The following is a 20,300-nucleotide window of genomic DNA, read 5'->3' on the forward strand; positions in this document are numbered from 1 at the left end:
GTTTATAGTAGTATTATACAAAATAGCCAAAAGGTAGGAATAGTCAGATGTCTACCAACTGACAAATGAATAACAAAATGTGGTACATTCAGACAGTAGAATATTACTCAGTTATAGAAAGGAATGAAGTGCTGCAGCACGGATGGACCTTGACAACATAGTACCAAGTAAAAGAAGCCAGTCACAAAAGACAACATATTATTCCATTCACATGAAGAGTCCAGAACAGAGCAATCTGTAGAGATAGAAAGTAGATCAGTGGTTGCCTAGGGCAAGGTATTGGGATTGATGTCTGAAGAGTATAGGGTCTCTTTTTAAGGTGACGAAATTTTCTAAAATTGACTGTGGTGGGGGGAAGGTATAGCTCAGGTGGTAGAGTGCGTGCTTAGCCTGCATGAGGTCCTGAGTTCAGTTCCTGGTACATCCTCTAAAAATAAACAAACCTAATTACCCCCCCCCAAATAAAATAAATAATACAATAAAAGGTAAACAAAGTACTTAAAAAAATTGACTGTGGTGACGGTTGCACATATCTGTGAATGTACTAAAAGCCATTGATTACACATTTTAAATGGGTAGATTGTATGGTAGTGAATTATATCTCAATAAAACTGGTTCTCAAAAACAATATATGAGAGCAACCAGATGCCACTTCCAAAATTAGGAAGTTATTTTCCAAATAAAAGAACAAAAATAAATTAAAAAAAAAAAAAACTAAAGGGATTTGTGACAACTTCCACTTCTTAATTAGAATTATATACTTTCCAAAACAGTAAAGCATGATTACATATACAATAAAGTATGCATTAAAAAACAGCAGAATGTAAGTTTGATTCCAGTTTTTAAAGTATGTATGTCTGATACGTATCCATAGCTATATGCCACGTGCAGTGTACGTGATGTGCTGGGTGTTACGCTTAGTTCATCACCTCGTTTAGTATTTCCATTACCACTATAAGGAAAGCATTATTTTCCCCCCTTTAAATAAGAGGAAACTAAGGGTTAGAGAGATTACTTTGCCACATCTGAGTAACTTCAGAGCCCAGGATTTTACACTACACAATAGGTTGATTGTTTATTTTATTAAAATTTTTTCTTTCAGTTTTATTGAGATATAGTTTACATGTAGCACTGTGTAAGTTTAAGGTGTACAGCATGATTTGAGTCAAATACATCATGAAATGATTACAAGTATCATCTCACATAGATACAAAATTTTAAAAAAGAAAGAAAATACTTTTTCATTGTGATGAAAACTTAGGATTTACCACTTAAAAACTATCATATATAACATGCAGCAGTGTTGATTACATTAATCATCTCAGTGCATTGTGTCCTCAGTACTTCTTTATCTTACAACCAGAAGTTTGTACCTTTTGGCCGCTTTCCTCCCATTCCCCCTCCCATCACCCTCACCCCTGCCTCTGATAACCACAAATCTGATCTCTTTTTCTGTGAGTTTGTGTGTGTATGTGTGTGTTTTGAAGTATAATTGGCCTACAACACTGTTCTAGGTGCACAACATAGTGATTAAATATTTCTGTACATTTCAGAATGATCACAACAATAGGTTTATTTTTTCAATATCTTTACTTTCCACATTTTAATTATAAAACTTCTAAAAGTCAGTAACATGCTTATTTAAACAAATTAAACTTAACTATTTCATTCTTTCCATAGTTACAGTGTCAGAAGCATGGCTAAATCCAGGCTTCTGCTAAATCTGTGTGCTATGGAATTGACTATGAAACTTGATGAAGAAAAAATATGGTTAATTTTTTTTTTAAGGATAGTTGACAGTTGAGAATTTGTAGCTGAAGCAGTGGGAGGTTGAATCACATCTAACAGCATTAGTTTTGCTTTTCATATGTGAAATAAATTTTTCTAAAGGGCTTCAATATTTTTTAAGCATTTAAAATTTCCCTGTGTAACTGGAAATTTAAAGCACACATATACACACATACTGTATGTTTTTTCATAATTGCCTAAGTGAAATAAAGACACTTCCAACTCTACAAGATGTTTTAAGTCAGGAGAAATTTAGAAGTTATTGGAGCATTTTAAGTCACTTCCTGATTGGCAGGAGACCACTCACACCCAGAGGGTAAGTTGTGCGCATGTTTACGCAGTGGATGTGATGTGGCTTTGCAGATCTTGGCAAGGCTTTCCCCTGGGCCCTGTGCTGTCTGAGTGGCTGTCAGCCGACAGATACTCTTTGAACTGGAAGATCCTGTCACCACGGAGAAAACAGCCAAAATCTTATGACCCTTTCCTCCTTTTCTTATCGGGGCTTGCATCACCATTGCAGAAAACTTCACGCTTCCATGTAAGGGAATGGTTAAAAACATAGGGCTCTCCCAGTTCTTGAACAAAACTCAGCATTGGCTCCATCCTCAAGTGTAAAAAAGCAAAGTCACTGCTCGGGTTTCAGGTTTCCAGTGTCCTGGAAAGACTAACTCATTACGTTTCGTTATTCTGCCCTCTTACAAACTGGCATTTAAGTTTTCATCTTCTTGTCAAAGTAGTACATATACATAGATTTAAATGTTGGCCAATACTATGTTTGGTTTGAAACAAAAAACAGAAATCTCTTGACCACCCACACCCTTATCCTCAAGTCTCTAAATTTGATTTATTCTGGCATTTAACTCCTTTAGTCTAAAAGTATCTTTATCCTGCCTTTAAAAAAAAAAATCAGTGTTAGACATTACCCGTTTTTGAAAGAGATTTTTTTTTAACTGTGGTAAAATAATAAATTTACCATCATAACCATTTTAAGTGTACAGTTCTGTAGCATTAACTAGATTGTTCTGTAACCATCACCACTACCCATCTTGGGAACTTTTCATGCCCCCAAACTGAAACTGCCTGTTAAACACTCACACCCATTCCCTCCTTCCCTCTACTCCAGCAGTATTTTATTCTTTTTAATGCTTTTATAAATGGAATTGTTTACTTAATTTTTTTAGCATTGTTCATGGTTACTGTGCAGAAGTACAGCTGATTTTTATGTGTTGATTTTGTATCCTGCAACTTTGCTGAATTTATTTATTCTAACGGTTGTTACCGTTTGTGTGTGTGTGTGTGTGTGTGTGTGTGGAGTACTTTGATTTTCCTACATGGATGATTGTGTCCTCTGTGAATAGATATAGTTTTACTTCTTTTTGATTTTCCTACATGGATGATTGTGTCCTCTGTGAATAGATATAGTTTTACTTCTTATTTTCCAATTTGGATGCCTTGCATTTATTTTTCTTGCCTAATTGGCTAGAACTTCTCATAAGTTGACGTAGAAGAAATCCTTGTCATCCTTGTCTCCTGATCTTAGAGGAAAACTGCAGTCTTTCATCACAATGCAGTGTTAGCTGTGGGTTTTTCATATGTGACCTTTATTATCCTGAGATAGTTTCCTTCTATTCCTGGTGTGTTGAAGGTTTTTAATCATGAAAGGGTGTGAATTTTGTCAGATACCTTTTCTCCTTCAGTTGAGGTGACCTTGTGTTTTTTTCTCCTTTCTTTCTGTTATTGTGGTGTGTTGCATGGATTGATTTTTGTATGTTGATCCATCCTTGCATTCCAGGAGTGACTGCACTGGATCATGGTTTATAATCTTTTTAATATGCGGCTGATACCAGTGTGCTAGTATTGTGCTGAGGAATTTTGCATTGGTGTTCCTAAGGGATGCTGTTACCCAGTATTCTTTTCTTGCAGTGTCTTTGTCTGCCTGGTATCAGGGCAATGCTGCCTTCATAGAATGAGTTTGGGAGTGTTCCCTTCTCTTCAGTTTTTTGGAAGAGTTTGAGAAGGAGGGTGTTGATTCTTTAAATGTTTGGTAAAATTCACTAGGGCTGTCCAGGGCTTTTTGGGGTGGGGGTGGGGCATTGATTACTCATTACAGGTCTACTCAGATTTTCTGTTTCTTCATGATTCAGTCTTTGTAGGTTGTATGTTTCTAGGAGTTTATACATTTCATCTAGGTTATCCAGTTTGTTGGCATACATTTGCTCACAGTACTCTTACAATCCTTTTTATTTCTGCAAAATCAGTTGTAATATTTCTGCTTCCATTTCTGGCATTAGACATGTTCTGACTTAGCAGGTAGACAGAAGCTGCAGTTTTCACTCAGTGCCTCACTCCTCTATCTTCCAATAAAATTAATTAAGTCCTCTTTGCATAAGTTAATGTTCTATTACCTAATTAGGATACTACCACAGATACTTCCCAGTATCTCCAGTATAGTTATAGAACCCTCTAAATACTATTTTTCATACAAACAAATCAGAGGAATTTTCGGTTTCTTGTTATTTTCCTGTGAAAACATTCCTTCTAAAGTCCTCTGACCTCCTGCTCCAATCAGTACTGATTGCTCTGTAAGCCTGCTGCGCAGCTATCATCCTTTACTTCTCTCTTGTTTTAGATTCTTTGTTTCCTTGAGTTCCTGTTGGTTTTTTTCCCTTAAAAAAAGTAAATAACATGTTCCAATAGTTTCCAAAGAAAGGGTGCATCAGAGGCAAATTGTTTTTAGACCTTACATATCTAAACATGTCTTTATTTACACCCACATGATTGATAGTTTGGGAATAGAAATCTAAATTGGAAATAACTTTACTTCAGAATATCGAGGCATCATTTCATTGCCTTCCAGCTTTGAGAAGGCCATTCACACCTTGGTCCTCGTAGGCCCTTTTCTCTCATTCTCTCCTGCCTTTACTGCCTTCCCCTGTGCTGCCCCCTCCCCACACCCACTGTTAAAATCTTCTCTTCACCCCTGTTACGAAATGAAACAGGAATGTCTCTTAGAGTGCTTATTTTTTCATAAATTGTACGGGCACTCAGAGGGTCTTTTCAGTCTATAAACTCACGTCCCCCTGTTCTAGGAAGTTGTTTTAGACTAGTTCTCTGATAATTTCTTCCCTCAGTACCTTTCCAGTCTCTCTCCAGAATTCCTAATTAATTAGATCCTGGAGCTCTTGGACTAATCCTTTCATTTCCTCATCTTTTCTCTCCTGTTTCCAGCTCTGCTGCATCTACTTTCAGGGAGATCTCCTGGCTTAGACCTGTCTTCAGCTCTTACCAGTTGCTTGAGCATGTTCTTTCACCTGCTGTGCCAGCATCTCCAGCCGGCCAGTGGGTTAATGACTGTACTTACTGTGGAGGAGCATTGTGGGGCTTCAGAGTCGCCGTGGGTAAGGCCTGGCTGGTAGCAGGTGTGCACTGTGGCACATAGTAACCACCCAGCTCCTGCTCTTCTTGTTTCTACAACTGTTTTCCTTTTTGCTATCTTATTTTTCATTTTAGGAACTCTTTTTTTTTCTTTTATAGCAACTTTTCTTTCCTTTCTCAATTGAAATTTTATTGGTTGTTTTTGAGGATCAGTACGCAGATGTTTCAATTTGTATTTGTTATAATGTACATTCTGAACATTTACAAAGCCATGCAGTTGTGAGGTTTTTTTCTAAACGGTTATTCTCGCTTAAACTTTGGAAGAAATTTTTTTAAGAAGATATCAAGTACCAGTATCTTCAAATGTTGATAAACTGTTACATCATAAGTCCCACTAATTCACATTTAATATATACATACTCACATTTTCAGTCTTTTGCAGCACATTAACAAAGTTACTAGGAAAACTGGACGAGCATGACCAAAGATGTTACAGAGAGCAGGCAGTTCGGACAGGCAGAGCCAAGATCAAGGAGTGGTTTTCTCTAGCAAACAGTTTTACTGAAAACAAGAGAGCAGAACTAATTTTGAAATGCTGAAGGAATAGTAAATGCACAACTGCGACTCAAAGTTGTCAGGTTCAGCGTGATTGATATGATAGGACATGAAAAGCACCCTTATCTGTGACCTTTTAAGCTGACACCCAAGACAAAGCGTCCCGCATTCAGTACCCAACTGTTTCCATTACTTTCTGGTTGTACTGAAAACAAGCAACCAGCAAATGGTTCACTTCTCCAAACAAACAAAAACAAAAAACGAGAGCATTGATGCTTGAAAAATGGGATGTGGTGGGATTCCCTCCTTCCTAAAAATGTTTCAAGATCTACTAAAAAATTTGTGTTTACAAAACAGCTGACAACAGTATTCCTGTGGGTTGTGCAAGAAGTGACAGGGACTACTGATAAGATTTGGTGTGCTTTGGCTTCTTTCTCTCCTGCTTCATCAGAGGCTGGACTCTCCGCCTTTCAGTTGTTTTCTGCAGGTAAGCCTTTAGTTTCTAGTTCTAGTGTAGCAACTTCTAGTCTTGAAGTGGTAGGTAAGCCACTTTGGCCTGTTGCTCCTTTACTCCCGAGTGGTTTTTGTTTTTGTCTGAAGAATTATCCTTTCTCTTTTTGGCTTTGTTTCTATTTTTGCAGGAGCAGGTTTAGCCCACAGCCTTGTCTCTTGGGTTCCCCCACCTCCATCCCTGCCCCTCGGGTGTGGCCAGGAGCCCCTGGGCAGGTGCCATGCTCTTCCCTCCCTCCTCCGCCCAGGCCCTGCCACCCGTAACCTATGGCAACGTTTTCTTGTCTCATGGATGCAATACTTTGTCCTCTTTCTGTGAGGGTGTTCATTGCAGTTTTTTGCTCTTTTTAAGTTTTTGTTTGCTTCTTACATAGTTGCTGTTTTATCCAAGCTCTTTTTTGTTTTATGTGGAAGCTTTCTTCATGTGGAAGCTTTCTTCAAGTAGCTAATGTTCCTTACTGTTGGTTCATATTTAAAAATGGAGCACTTAAAACTGAAAACAGAAACACTTTCCGAACATAAGTAAGTTTTGTCAACTTTGGTTTGATTTTACTTTGGGGTGATTAGATAGGCACCAACACGTTTTGTTTGGACGGTGTCACTGGCTGTAGGTTTCTTTTCTGTGGCCATTCAGTTTCACTGGGCAAGAATTGTTCCGTTTCCTGTCTGGGGATATATGCATTGTTGCCAATATTTTTGTTGCTGTTGATTTTAAGGCTGTGGCGCAAGATTGGCGTTTGAGGTTCACCTTCAGTACTTAATCTGCCTCTGCAAACTGAAGAATGGGGGCTTCCTCCTCACTGCGAAGATGGTTTCATGTGTCTGGTCTGGGGCCCTGTAGGCTGCCCCTTCCCTGCAGGGGAAGGAGGAGGTGTGGTCGTGGTGGCGAGGTGTTCAGCCTGTCTCTCAGCCCAGCTTTCTGTGGGACCTCCGCATCTGGTACTGCGCCTTTCCAGGGCTCTGGGGTGGGGATTAGCTTGTTTGTCATTAGTATTCCCCTCTAGCCACTTGGAGTTCAGCTTTGTTCAGCCTGCTGAGTCAGCTTCCACTCCACCATCTGCTTTCCATCTTCCTAAAATGTGTTAGTATTTGTGATCCACTGTCATCTCCTTGACTGTTCTTTTTGTCCTTGTGCATCTATACATTTTTTAAAATCCTTTACTCTTGCTTAAATGTGATCTGATAAAGGAGCAGAGGTGATAAATGCATGTGAGTGTTTGCTGTATTTAACTGGAAGTCAGGGAAAGTATTACTGGTAAAGCAAATTGAAGTAGTTCATTGATAGACTTCAGTGTGCTCCGTAAATACCCCAGCCATTGACCGTACCAGGAAGTATTTAAGGCGTGCTTACTGTGTGCAGGCTGTTAGGATTGTTCTGATTTTTAAGATACTCTGCTCACACGATGCTTCTCTTCTATTGGGAAACAACAAACATCTAAAGAAACGAAAAATGTCAAGAGCAGTAAGCACTATAAGGGAAAGTGAGGATAGGAGGTGATGGGAGCGCACGCAGGGAAGACATCTGTTAGAAGGTAACGTTTAAATGGAGGCCTGAGCGCAGTAAGAGAGTGACTCGGGTGTGAGCATCGGGGCGTGGGGTGTGCTCCAGGAAGCGAAGAGGGGCGCAGGCCTGGCACAGTGGGGGGATGGTGCAGAGGCCTGTGTGGCAGGGGTGCAGGGAACCAGAGGGGAGGCAGTAGGAGACGAGGGCAGGGTGGTAGGTAAGGCCGGACCGTGGATTATATAGGCCGTGGCAGGAATTTGTATTTTATTCTGTGTATGTTGGGAGCCATTGGAGAATTTGAGCAGATTGGCCCATCTTTGAGAGCTGAACCAGGAGCCTCCTGATCGTGCAGACTGCTGCACTGAGTTCCTGACCGGACAGACCACACTCTCCTCCCTGATGGTGGGCAGTTTGAGGTACTCCCTGTTTTTAAACCATTGCTGCCCGTGGTACCTGCTGTGGGATTCACCTGCATGGCCACGCCCATACCACACTGCCCCCGCTCACTCCTTGGTCTGAAGTGGCTTCAGCCAAAGTATGTCCCTAATAGACTGAGTTGAACTGGTAAGATTCCTACTCTTAACAATTGGAAAGCAAGCATTTCTGTCCTTACATGAAATACGCATTTCTGAAAAACCTTATGTTCTACACACTGAAAATAACAGAGCTTATGGGAAAATAGCATTCAGGGTCACCCAGAGCTCTAACAAAAATAATAATTAATCCTAATAAAAATGCTAATATAGTTTAAAAGATGTTAAATTATCAAACATTAGAGTAAATACAGGATTTTGTCTTAAAAATAAGGTGAAAGTAGCTTTGTGGAGGGAGACTATAAGGAAGGGTTAAAGATGCTGAATTGCTGCATAAATGCATAGACTGGGAAGAACCATGCGATGAGCTTTTCCGAGACAGAGCTCATGGCCAGAATGAGACAAGAGGAAGAACCTGGTGCAAACAGGCGTCTCTCACAACACTGAATTCCTGGGAGCGTGAATGGCAGTGTGCTTTGCATTCTGATACAAAGTGTTAAGGGGTTGGGAGCAATCACTTGCAAATCAGGATGATCTCAACTGTTTCACGGTATCATTTCTCTGTTTACAGCTTTGTAGACTCGAATTCACATCCCAGAAATGATCTTGCAACAGAGCGTGCTTTGCTAACAGCGATGCCTGTTGAGCCCTTACTGTGCGCCAGGTACTGCTAAGCTCCGTGTATCGCCTTGCTTGATCTTAACGTAATACCTGTGAACTGGTGCTGTCACTTTCCAAAGTTAAGGAAGCCGAGGTTCAGGGGAGGGTTAAATGACATGTCTGCTGGCACATACATGGTCAGTAAAGGGCGGCAGTAGACGCTGGGGTTAGAGGATCATACAGCGTCTGGGCTTGAGCTGATGCCAGGTATGAGCCCAGGTTGCTGGGGAACATGGAGTGAGAGAAAGCCGGTCCTCAGAGAGAAGGCGGAGAGTGGCGAGACACAGAAAAAAGCAAAGAGGAGTGAGCATGCGGCCTCAAAGAGATGGGGAGACACTGCCTCCCAGCACTCCACTTCCCAGGGGGCACGGTCGCACATCCTGAGCCTGGGTTCTGAATGTCCTTCCCGCAACTCTCCCCTTCACTTTAGCAACGTTGCGTATCAGTTTTAACCAAACAGCCACTGCCAAAGCACCCAAACCCTGCCAGTTCTAATATTTGATATGTGTCTGGCATGTCACATTTCAAGGATATAAACTTCAGTTTTCAGTAAATAGATTAGTTTGACTCATTTTCCCTATGGAATTGAGTAAGTTATCTGTTGGGGCTCAAGCCTGTGGCTCTCGGCTATGCACATGGGTTGGTTTGGGGTGGGGAGGGTGCTGTGGAGACAGGGAAAAGGTCAGGAACCAAGGGAGAGGGCTTGAATTAGCTCCAGTGTTTTGTCTTTCTTAGTTTCTTTTTGACATGAAGGGTCAAGTGTAGTCTATTCTGAAGTAACTGTGTGTGACCATTGTCCTAAATTTTATGGAGCCATTTCCTTTTCTCTGTGACTTTACCACCTGTATATATGTTGCTCCATTATTTTTTCTAATTTTAAACTTCAAATCAAAGTAATTCTTTTGTACATCGTCTCTTAGTTGTATCGTTTGCTCAGTGTATGTTTTTGAGACTTGGTCGTGTTGGTGTGTGAATCTACAATTGCTTCCTTCTCTCTAGGCACAGCTACAGTGTTCCATTGTGTGGCTGTCTCATGTATTTCTTCTGCTGCTGGTGGACATTTGGACTGTTTATCACTCCCCCTTTGGGGGATGACAGGGTGAGGGTGAGATTGGGAACAGCACTTCCGGAAACCTTCTTACACATGTCTCTAGTGTACATGAGCAAGAGCTTCTCTAGTTACATGGCTGATAGCCGGCTGGCTTGCTTGAACGGGATGTTCATGTTCAACGCCAGACTGTTTGCAAAGGGTTTTACCCCATCCATTGCCATCAGCGTTGGCTGGATGAGAATTACCGATGCTCCACGTTCTCGCTAATGTGTAGTAGGACCTGACTTTCTAGTTTTTTGCCAATCAGGTGTATGTGAAATTGTTGCTCAGTATGGTTTATTTACATTTCTTCATTTATTAGTGACATTGAGCATGCTTTTTTATTTTTATGGGCTGCCTCATTTTGTGAAACTGTGTTCTTAAACTTACTTTTGTTTTGTCTTTTCTCATTAATTAGTAAAAGTTCTTTTATGTATTTTTGATGTTAATCCCTTTTGGTTATATGCTTTGTGAAAATATTCTCAGTTTATGGTTTATCTTTTCATTCTTTTCACAATATGTTATATTCCTCAGTTGTTTCCTTTTTTGTTTGCACTGTCTATGTCTTAATAAATTCATCATTACCCCAAAGTCACAATGGTTAAATTGTCTACTTAAGATTGAGAGTTTTTGCCTTTCAGAGTTAGGCCTTGGACCCCCTGGAATTGACATTTAAGTATTGTATGAAGTTTTATAATAAGGGCCAAATTTCCCTCACTTTATTCTTTGTCTTTAAGAGTGTTGGGAATATCCTTGGTCCTTTCATCGTCCGTGTAAATTTGTAAATTAATTTATTAGGTTATATATACATAAAGAAAAAAACCTGCTGGCTTTTTAAAATTGGAATTACATTTACTTTATGAATGAGTTTAGAATTTATATCTTGATGACATTGAGTCTTCCAATTTATGAACATAGCAAATCTTTCCATTTATTTAGTTTTAATTTTTTTCTGCAAAAATATAGCATATCTTTCATTTGGTTGGCTTCCCAATACTTTGTTCTATGATGCTATTTGTAAATACTATAATAAAATTTTGTTTTCCAACTCTTGCTGGTACATAGAAATGCACGTGATTTTGTTTACAGATTTTTTAAAATTCAGCAATCCATCTCTTACTCTAATAATTTCACTATGTATTCATTTGGATTTTTTTTCCTTGCCTTTCTTTCTTGGCTAGAATCTCCAGTACAGTGTTGAATAGAAGTGGTGAAAGCAGGCAAGGTTGTCTTGTTCCTCGTCTTAAAAGCAATGCTTTCAGCAAGACAGTCTCTTCTGTTCCTAGTTGGAAAAAAAAGTTGTTATACTCCAGAGATGTTGGGTTTTTATCACTTTTTAAAAAATCTACTGAGATAGTCATATGATCTGTCTCTTTTGATCAGTTAATACAGCGAATTAGATTGATTTGGGTTTTTGGGGGGAGGCAATTAGGTTTATTTGTTTACTTATTTATTATTTTTTAATGGAGGCACTAAGGTTTGAACCCAGGACCTCGTGCATGCTGAGCACGCGCTCTGCCACTGAGTTGTACCCTCTCCCCAGATTGATGTGTAATGTTAAACCTGTCTTAATTCTGGGGTTAATCTCAACTTAATCATGATTTACACAGGCATATTTTAGATTCAGTTTGCTAAATAACATTTTGTTTAGGAATTTTCCATCTGTGTTCATGAGTAAGACTGGCTTTAAATTTTCTTAAGTTTTGGTAGCAAGGTTATGCTAGCTTCATAAAATGAATTGGAAGACGGTTCCCTCCTTTTCTACTTTCTGTAATAATTTATGTAAAATTGGAATTACTTGGTTCTTGAATGCTTGTAAAACTCCAGTAAAACTACTAGGGCTTGGAAAGATTTTTAGCTACTGATTTAATTTCTTTTATATTTAAAGGACTATTCAGATTGTTTATTTGTAATGACTCAGTTTCAATAAGTTATATGTTTTCCTAAAATTTTGTTTCAACATCTGAGTTTTCAAATTTATTGTCATACAGTTGTTCAGAATAACTGTGTTTTATATTTTTAATGTTTGAAGCACCTCTGGTTACAGCTCCTTTCATTGCTAGTATTGCATTATTTGTGTCATCTCCCTCTTTTCTCCTTGCTTGCTTTTACCAGGGCTGCGTTTACAGCTTCACATGTGCTTACCTGCCATCCGTATGTCATCTTCGATGAAGTGTCTGTCCAGATCTTTTGCCTGTTTTTTTTTAAGTTGTTTGCTTTCTTATTATTGAGTTTTGAGAGCTCTTTATATATATATTCTAGGTACATATCCTTTATCAGATATATGTTTTCCAAATATTTTTTCCCGATCTAGGCTTATCTTTTTATTTTCTTAACAATGTCTCTTGGAGAAGTTTTTTATTTTGAAGAAGTCTAATTTGCTTTTTTTATTTTATGACTTACGCTTTTGATGTCATATCTAAGAATCTTCACCTAACTTGAGATCACAAAGGTTTTTCTCTGGTGTTTTCTGTAGAAGTTTTATAGCTCTAGGCTTTACATTTATGATTGTCTTTTGTTATTTTTAGCTTAATCACAGTATAGTAAGAATCTGGTCTATATGATTCTAATTTTTTGAAATTCATTTATTTTTAGTTTGGTGTGTTACCTTCTGGACTTTTTTCCTAAGTATTTGTGTTCATACATTTGTAACTATAGAAATATGTAGGTTTTCTACTTTAAAGTAAATGGAATCACACTAGATAGATAGGATGTTCTGCAAGTTGCCTGTTTTACTTTGTCTCAGATGTAATGATATATATATAATTCTTTTTACTATCATAGTATTGCATATATTAGAGCTACATTTATTTAGTCACTCTACTTAGAAGCACATTTAAGTTGTTTCCGCATTTTCTCAAACATAAATAGTGCTACAACAAACATCTTTGAATGTGACACCTCCTGGGCTCACATGTTGGGTGTATTTCTCTAGACTTCAAATAGGATTGCTGGATTGAAAGCTATCTGGGTGGAATTTTATCTTCAGAGTTTTTCTCTTTTTCTTTCTTTTCCTTTTTTGTTTTTAACAGTTTTTTCGTAGTCATTTAGCCTTACATGCAAGAAGTACCTGGGCCACTGATAAGCTCAGTTGTTAATTCAGGAAGCATTCAGTGAGTACGTACCGTGTGACCCTTCCTTCTAGGGGTTTTCAGTTCCTTTCAGACCCAGTGCTCCTACTTACTGCAGTATTTTTTAATGACCCTTTTGCTATACTAGAAAGATATTCATAGGAAATATAACCATTCATGCACAAATAACTTCAGAAACATCACTAATACAATAACTATTTAGGAGAAATAAAAGGAAAGCAGTTTATTATAAAGTAATGTGTATTTTGTGTAAATGCCTGGGCACAGCTGTCATGGAAGATGTAATGGAGAAGTCAGGTGGTTGCACGTGAGCTATGACAACAGTAGTAAGATGAAGCTATTTTGTAGGTGAAATATAGAGAGCAGATTTGGAATAAAGTTAGTTTAGAATAAGACTAGACCTATTTGTTTGTAATATGGTAGGAGAAAAAGAGTTACACAGGAAGTGAGGAAGTATAATGTCTTGTGAAAGAGCTGAGCCTTACGTAGAAGGATTGTGTCAAAATAATTTCCTCTGGTTTGTCTGTAACAGAATGAATGGTGACGATCTGTCAGTGAGGACATCTCCTTTCTTAAACTCTCACTGCATTTAAGGTTTATACCTTTAATGTCTCATACTTAAAAAGGGCTTTGGATATGACACCCTTTTATTGGTCCCAGAATAGTGGATTAGAAATTTTTTTTGTCTACCCAGAAAAAAAACAAAAAACAAAAAGCTAAACATTTTTTATAGGAAGAAATAACATCTAACTCAAGATCAGTAGTTTTAACACTGAACTTGATTTCCTCAGAGCAATTGTATAGGAATGCTCTAAGTTTATATAACACGTCACGCTTGGCACTTATTGCCTCATTTAGTCCTTCCAATATCCTGTGATGAAAGTGGTATTAACCTCAATTTTACAAATGAGTAAACAGAGGCTTAGAACAATTAAGGGACTTGTCCCAAGCCACCCAAACCGGATCTGGCATTGTATCTAAGTGTGTTTGCAAGTAACAAACTGCCCACCAAGGTGTTTCTGTCTAGATTGTAGTTGCAGAAATGTATAGCCTAATTTTAAAATATCTTCAGTGACAGTTCTTTGTTTTGGAAACAGGTTTTTTTTTTTTTAATTGATTATAAAAGTGATACAACGTTCTGGAAATTTTGAAAAAGAGAAGAAAATCATATTTCCACCATTTTGACACATCTGTCACTATCATTTTAGTACTTTGTCACCTCCCCATGTAAAATAACAACCGTTCCACCAGTGACTCTGTCACTGTGTCTTCCTTACTCTTAACTTTCCTCCGTAAAACCTGACAAACATGTATACTTGTTTATCACGTAGAATGTAAATTCCAGGGAGGCAGGAACTTTGTTTCATTCACTGTTGTTTTTCCAGTATCTAAAACACAATGTCTGGAACATAGTAAGCACTCAGTGTTAAGATTTCTTTATTGAATAAATAAACTTACTCTTTTTTGGTCCTTTTTTTTTTTCATACACATGTCATCCAGTTGTAATTACCCTGTGCATACAACTTTGTGTCTTTTGATTTCACAGAATGTTAATTTCACAGACTGAATGTCATTATCCTTTCTATTGGTCACTACATAGGCTGCAATGACCATCATTTTTCATAGCTACATAATTTTGTATCAGTGGAGCATAGTATAATTTACTAACCTGTCTCCTAGTTGGGGACATTTAAGTTGCTTCTGACCTTTTTGTATTATGAATTAACACTGATAAATATATTCATGCTTTACCAGTGATGAAGGGGTCTAATAGCAAATAGCAACAGAAACCACCTCTTGCTGATTTAAACAGAAATTAGATTCTTTAAAAAACATTAAAATATAAATGAGGATGGATGGATAACTTGACAGAATTACCGGAGGACTGGAGAAGTAGCTTTGCAGCTAGGAGCTACACCCAGAGCTCATGGAAGAGCCGGTCTAAGGCCGTGGCTGCGCACCACCCCAAGGCCAGACCCGGGCTCCTGCCATGTCTGATTGACCCCTGCCCTCCTCCAGGGGAGGCCAGACCTGCGACTATCTGGCATTTCCTGCCTCTGCAGTTGGAGGCGGGCTCTGCCTCATCTGAGCCCGAGAGGAATTCCTGCATTACCTAGGAAAAGAATTTAGGACTACACACGAATAAAGCCATTTCTGTTCTTCGGGCGATTTGTGTAAGGTGGGCTCCTGGAAGTAGCGTTGCCGGGTCAGAGGGCATGAGCAAGTTTTTTTGATGAGAGAGCAGACTGGTTGATCTCAACAGTTAGGCCTTTCAGCTTTTTGCTTCCTGGGATTAATCTTTCCTTGACGTGTCATTTATTGACTGTACTTAGTGAATAGAGTGTTTCTTAGAACTTTAAATAGTTGTTGAAGTGGAAAGACTTTTAGTCTCCCCTTTAAAAAAGGAGAATCATCTTTTCTTCCCCTTGATTACTTTTTCCCTTTTGGGTTGTGGTGCCTAGGTTTGTGCTAGAATCTGGAAAATGGATGGCATATGCTTTTACCTTAGATTGTTTTAAGTTAGCATACAGACTTGTGTTCATTATTTATCACAGTGATGTGAACTTATTTTTTTTTTAATTTCCTTCCTTTTTTAATCCCCTCCTCCCATCCTATATAAAAGTAAATTTCCCTAAAATCACCTTCTTCCTAGCCTTCCCCCAGGCCTTCATTTGTTTGGTTTGGTTTTTGACAAGTGATCAGGATTCACTTGATGTAGTTGTTTGTGGGAGCCTTAATGAGGTAGTGAGTCTCCGTGTCAGATGCAGACTACAGCTTGGCTTAGGGCCAAGTGCTCTTAGCCCCCGGCCAGAGAATCTGCTGTTCCAGCTCCACCTCCTAACTTTCTGTGACCTCCCTCAGGAGCTCCCTTTCCTCTGTGGCCTTGGGGAAGAGGGTGGTGGGAGGCTTGCATTAGAAGCCTGTTCCTGTCTCTCACTCGCGCTCACTACAATAGGAGGCTTGGGCGGCTAGAGCTCAGACCTGAGCAGTAGTCACATGCCTGGCACTGGTTGGGTGGAGGTAGTCAGATGTTGGTTAAATGAGCCCAGCGCTGTTATTCTTACGGTTTTTCAATGTAATGCAGACTGTTATGCTGTTGCCTTCCCTTTGAATGAACAAGAAACTTGCGAAGACCCCATACCTTTAAAAATACTGTCTTAATGTCCTGTGAAGTTGAAAATGCTGTATGCAGAATGTGGTACTTCTGAGTTCTCCAAATCTTCCCTTTACTCCTTGTAGTTTTAAAACTGTTTTGAGTTGGTGGGACACCATGGTAACATTCTTCTGAGCTCTCATTCAGGAAAGGTGGTCTGGAGGGGGTTGTGGGGAGGGTGGCATTTAGCAAAGGCAACAATCTAAATGAAGGGAGAACTTCGTAAAGCAAAGTACATCTTCCCTAGAAACAATTAATCACGTTATTAGACAAACTGCTTCAGCAGCTGGTGGAACAGCAGGAACATGTCAGTTTGCTTCCTTAGTTACAGAGAGTGATGGTGTACCTGACCTTCAGCAGAGCAGGGTCACAGAAAGGGCATCTCTACGCAGCTCCGCCTGGTCTTGGTGGAGGGATCTGCACTGGCAGATGAGTTCCCCCACCAACCCTTGGCTGTTTTGGTTGGACTCTCTGGCCGGGAAGGTTGCTGAGGAAAAATGTAAATAAAGCTGCAGAGAGCCATTGGCATGGTAAGTGTAGTGTCCTGAAGAAAAACAAGACTAATTTTGAAAGCTGTTCTCATTCTTTCTGTTTCTGGAGGGAAGCCTCCTTGTAATGCAGCGTGTTTCACAGGCACTTGTTTTTAGAGCAGTTGGTAAAATAGCAGTGGGTTTAGATGCCTATTATGTATGTGAAGGAAATCAGTTTAGTGTCGATTGCTATTCTTAGCACCTAGCAAATTATTTCTTCACAAAAACTTGTATTTGAGTGTGCTGGGTGGATTCAAGGGAGGCAAGAGCTGTTTGTTGTTTTCAGCAAGTTAACCTGCCTCTGAACAGTGGTGGTGAACCTTGTCATGCTTAAACACCTCATTTTATATAATTGGGGGTAGTGGCTGTTGATTTTGGTTCTTTATTTTTGTGCCCAAGACTGTAGAGCTGTAGTTTAATCTTTTTAAACGTATTATCAACTTGCAAATTTAAAAACTAGTTAAGTCTGATATAAATGAGGCTGATTTATAATGTTGAGGGTTGATGCCTCCATTGACTTTAGTATAAAGAAGAGCTGGCCTTCCCGCTTATCAGGCATAGGGTAGGGTCATGGACACTGGTGACATAAGGCTCTGGTCCTTGGTTTGCGGTGAGAGGTGAGCACTGTGAAGCCCAGCAGCCTCCTCTGGATTCTTCCTCTGTGATACGAGTTGCAGCACAAAGGAAGGTTAACTGTTTGCGCGCTGACCCTTCACCACGCTTATTATTTCATGGTCCTCTGAAATACAAGTAAAAGGAGAATGTGGTACATTTCAGTTCAGGCTGGAGATGGCCCCTGCCTGAAACCCTTTACCCACTTAGGTATTTGTTTACGTTGTTCATTATTCCACTAGAAGTTGGAAGTTCCTGATTGAGACTGGTAACATGTTGGGTCTAAATGACCTGGATCCTCCCCGCCCCCTGCAGGGTGTGAACCTTGTTGCCCTATTAATAACTCATGGGAATGTTGCAGCCAAAAACCAGAATAAATTACAGATTTAGAAACTTTTAATTTTGCTCCTTAGCTGAATGCTGTTCAACCTAGTTGTTCATCCTATAGCAAATGACTGCCTGTTAACACAAATTTTTTCTAAAAATTAATTCCTTAAAAAATGCTGCCAAGGCAATGTCATGTTATGGTGGAATAGAGACGGTTCTTACTCCAGTATGAGCCTTCCCATCAGCCTCATAATCCCATATGTGTCAATGGAAGCCAGTACACCTTGGTTTATTTATGTAATAAACTACCAAGGCAGGTGTTGTTTGGTACCTGCAGAATGTTTAATTAGCCAACAGACACAAGAGTGGAGTAAAACTGAAAAAAAAGGTGTAGGTGGAGTCCCATTATCAAGGACTATAAAAAGGACTTCTTATTTATTCCCAAAGTTAGAAAGGGCTCATTCTCTAACCAGTCATTGTGGGACTAATACGTGCCTGACCTTGGGAGTAAAATAAATGTTCCCTCCTGCCCTCTGAGGTGGACTTGAGCAGTTACAGGAAGGGCCCTGTGGAGAGTGCTAAGATGTAGGTACTCCGGGGGCCCAGGGCAGGACATGGGTGCCAACCCCAGGAGTCCTGGCAGGTTGGCCAAAGCAGCAGAACTTTCCTGAACTCTAGACGGTAAACATTTGTGTGTTGGGTAAGTGTAGTTATCTTTATTTATTTATTTTATTGAAGTATAGTCATTTCACAATGTTGTTTCTATTTCTGGTGTACACACACACACACTGCATAATGTTTCAGTCATACATATACATACATATATTCATTTTCATATTCTTTTTCATTATGGGTTACTACAAGATATTGAATGTAGTTCCCTGTGCTCTACAGAAGAAACCTGTTGTTTATCTATTTTATATATATGTTAGTATCTGCAAATCTCAAACTCCCAATTTATCGTTTTCCACTCTTCCCCCCACCCCCGGTAACTATAAGTTTGTTTTCTATGTCTGTGAGTCTGTTTCTGTTTTGTAAATAAGTTCATTTGTGGGGTGGTTTTGTTTTTTGTTTTTTGTTTTTTTTTGATCCCACATATAAATGATATCATATGTTACTTTTCTTTCTCTTTCTGGCTAACTCCACTTAGAATGACATTCTCCAGGGCTGCTGCAAAGGGCGTTATTTTATCATTCTTTATGGCTGAGTAGTATTCCACTGTATAAATATACCACAACTTCTTTATCCAGTCATTTGTTGGTGGACATTTAGGTTTGTTTCCATGTCTTGGCTATTGCACACAGTGCTGCTGTGAACATTGGGATGCTTGTGTCTTTTCAAATTAGAGTTCCTACTGGATGTATGCCCAGGAGTGGGATTGCTAGATCATATATTAAGTCTATTTTTAGTTTTTTGAGGAATCTCCATACTATTTTCCATAATGGCTGCATAGCATGGTTAACTTTAGAAAGGGTGTGAAATGGAACTGCTGATTTTACCCTTTAAGTGTGAGTCAAGGACTATGCTCTGGAAGACCTGTGTCGAAACATACTTTCACGCCCTACTTGCTCATGGTTTGAGTCCTTTGGATTAGCAGTTATCCTGTCAAAGTGCCGGTTCTCTGCCACGTATAACACAGGCATTAATACTTCAGTGTGAACTAAATGATCGTGTTCTTTGCAGCTTGAGCAGATTGAAGGAGTGGATAATAGCCTAAGGCAGAGGGCCAAGACTTGTATCAGGTGCTGAAAAGGTCGGCAGGAGAGGATGGAGAGGAGAGCTGCCACTAGTCAGAAATGCATCTACTGTTTTTAAGCCTTGTTACTAAATTAACTTTCTATCACTGTGCTAAGTGATATTCAGCAAAATGCTTCTGGAAAAAAAAGTAGACTCCCTGCCTTGGTGTCTGTTCATAAAAATTAGACTCTAAATTCACACAGCTGCAGGAGTTTCTGGGAGGTCCCATCATGACATCACTGGTGCCAGTAGAAACACTGTCTCTTTAAAGGCTGCAGGAGTAGGAGATCCCAAACATCTTCCCATTCACCCATCACTTCTGGAGTGAAGCATCCCTCTGCTGAATCCCAGAGAAAGTCAAATCTGTTCACCCAATCTAAATTGATTACTGAGCTACAGGGAGCTTGTTGCCAACATGACCCATGCGAATTTATAGAGGCCTTTGGGCTTCTCATACAAACGGAATCATAAAATTTGAAAACGTATCCCATCGTGTGCGGGAACCAGAATCCAGGACATTTAAACTGTAGCTCAGGCAGAACTGGAAAGCTGACAGATAGTCTTGGCACCAACCTACATGTCCTCTGCTGTAGCTGTCCACCCTCCCCCACAGACGCTGGAAGGCACAGCCACTCGGATTGCTGGGCACACCCAGCGCACAGCCCCAGGGGGCACAAGGTCAGTGCTTAGCAGGTTCTAGGGAAGTGTGGGCAAGAGTCCCTGTGGCTTACTGACTTAGAAGGCTTCTCGGAGTCCCTGTGGAATACTTTTTGAATACTGTTATTCTTTTAAATAAGCTTTTATTGCAATATAACGTACATTTGTTAACAGTT

General features: G+C 39.6%; 1 protein-coding gene across 8 annotated transcripts in view; it reads left to right on the forward strand.

Annotated features, from left to right (window-relative positions):
• Nucleotides 1-20,300, forward strand: part of NR2C2 (nuclear receptor subfamily 2 group C member 2) — an 82,304-nt gene that overhangs the window by 16,981 nt on the left and 45,023 nt on the right. Inside the window, exon 4 of one of the 8 annotated variants that reach the window (XM_074344273.1) lies at nucleotides 8,837-8,929. The exons of the other annotated variants lie outside the window; for them this stretch is intronic. The gene's annotated coding sequence lies outside the window, so the exon portion shown is untranslated. The remainder of the gene's footprint in view (nucleotides 1-8,836; nucleotides 8,930-20,300) is intronic. 8 annotated transcript variants of the gene reach the window in all.

The sequence above is a fragment of the Camelus bactrianus genome, chromosome 17 (genome assembly GCF_048773025.1).
Source record: "Camelus bactrianus isolate YW-2024 breed Bactrian camel chromosome 17, ASM4877302v1, whole genome shotgun sequence".
Lineage (NCBI taxonomy): Eukaryota > Metazoa > Chordata > Mammalia > Artiodactyla > Camelidae > Camelus > Camelus bactrianus.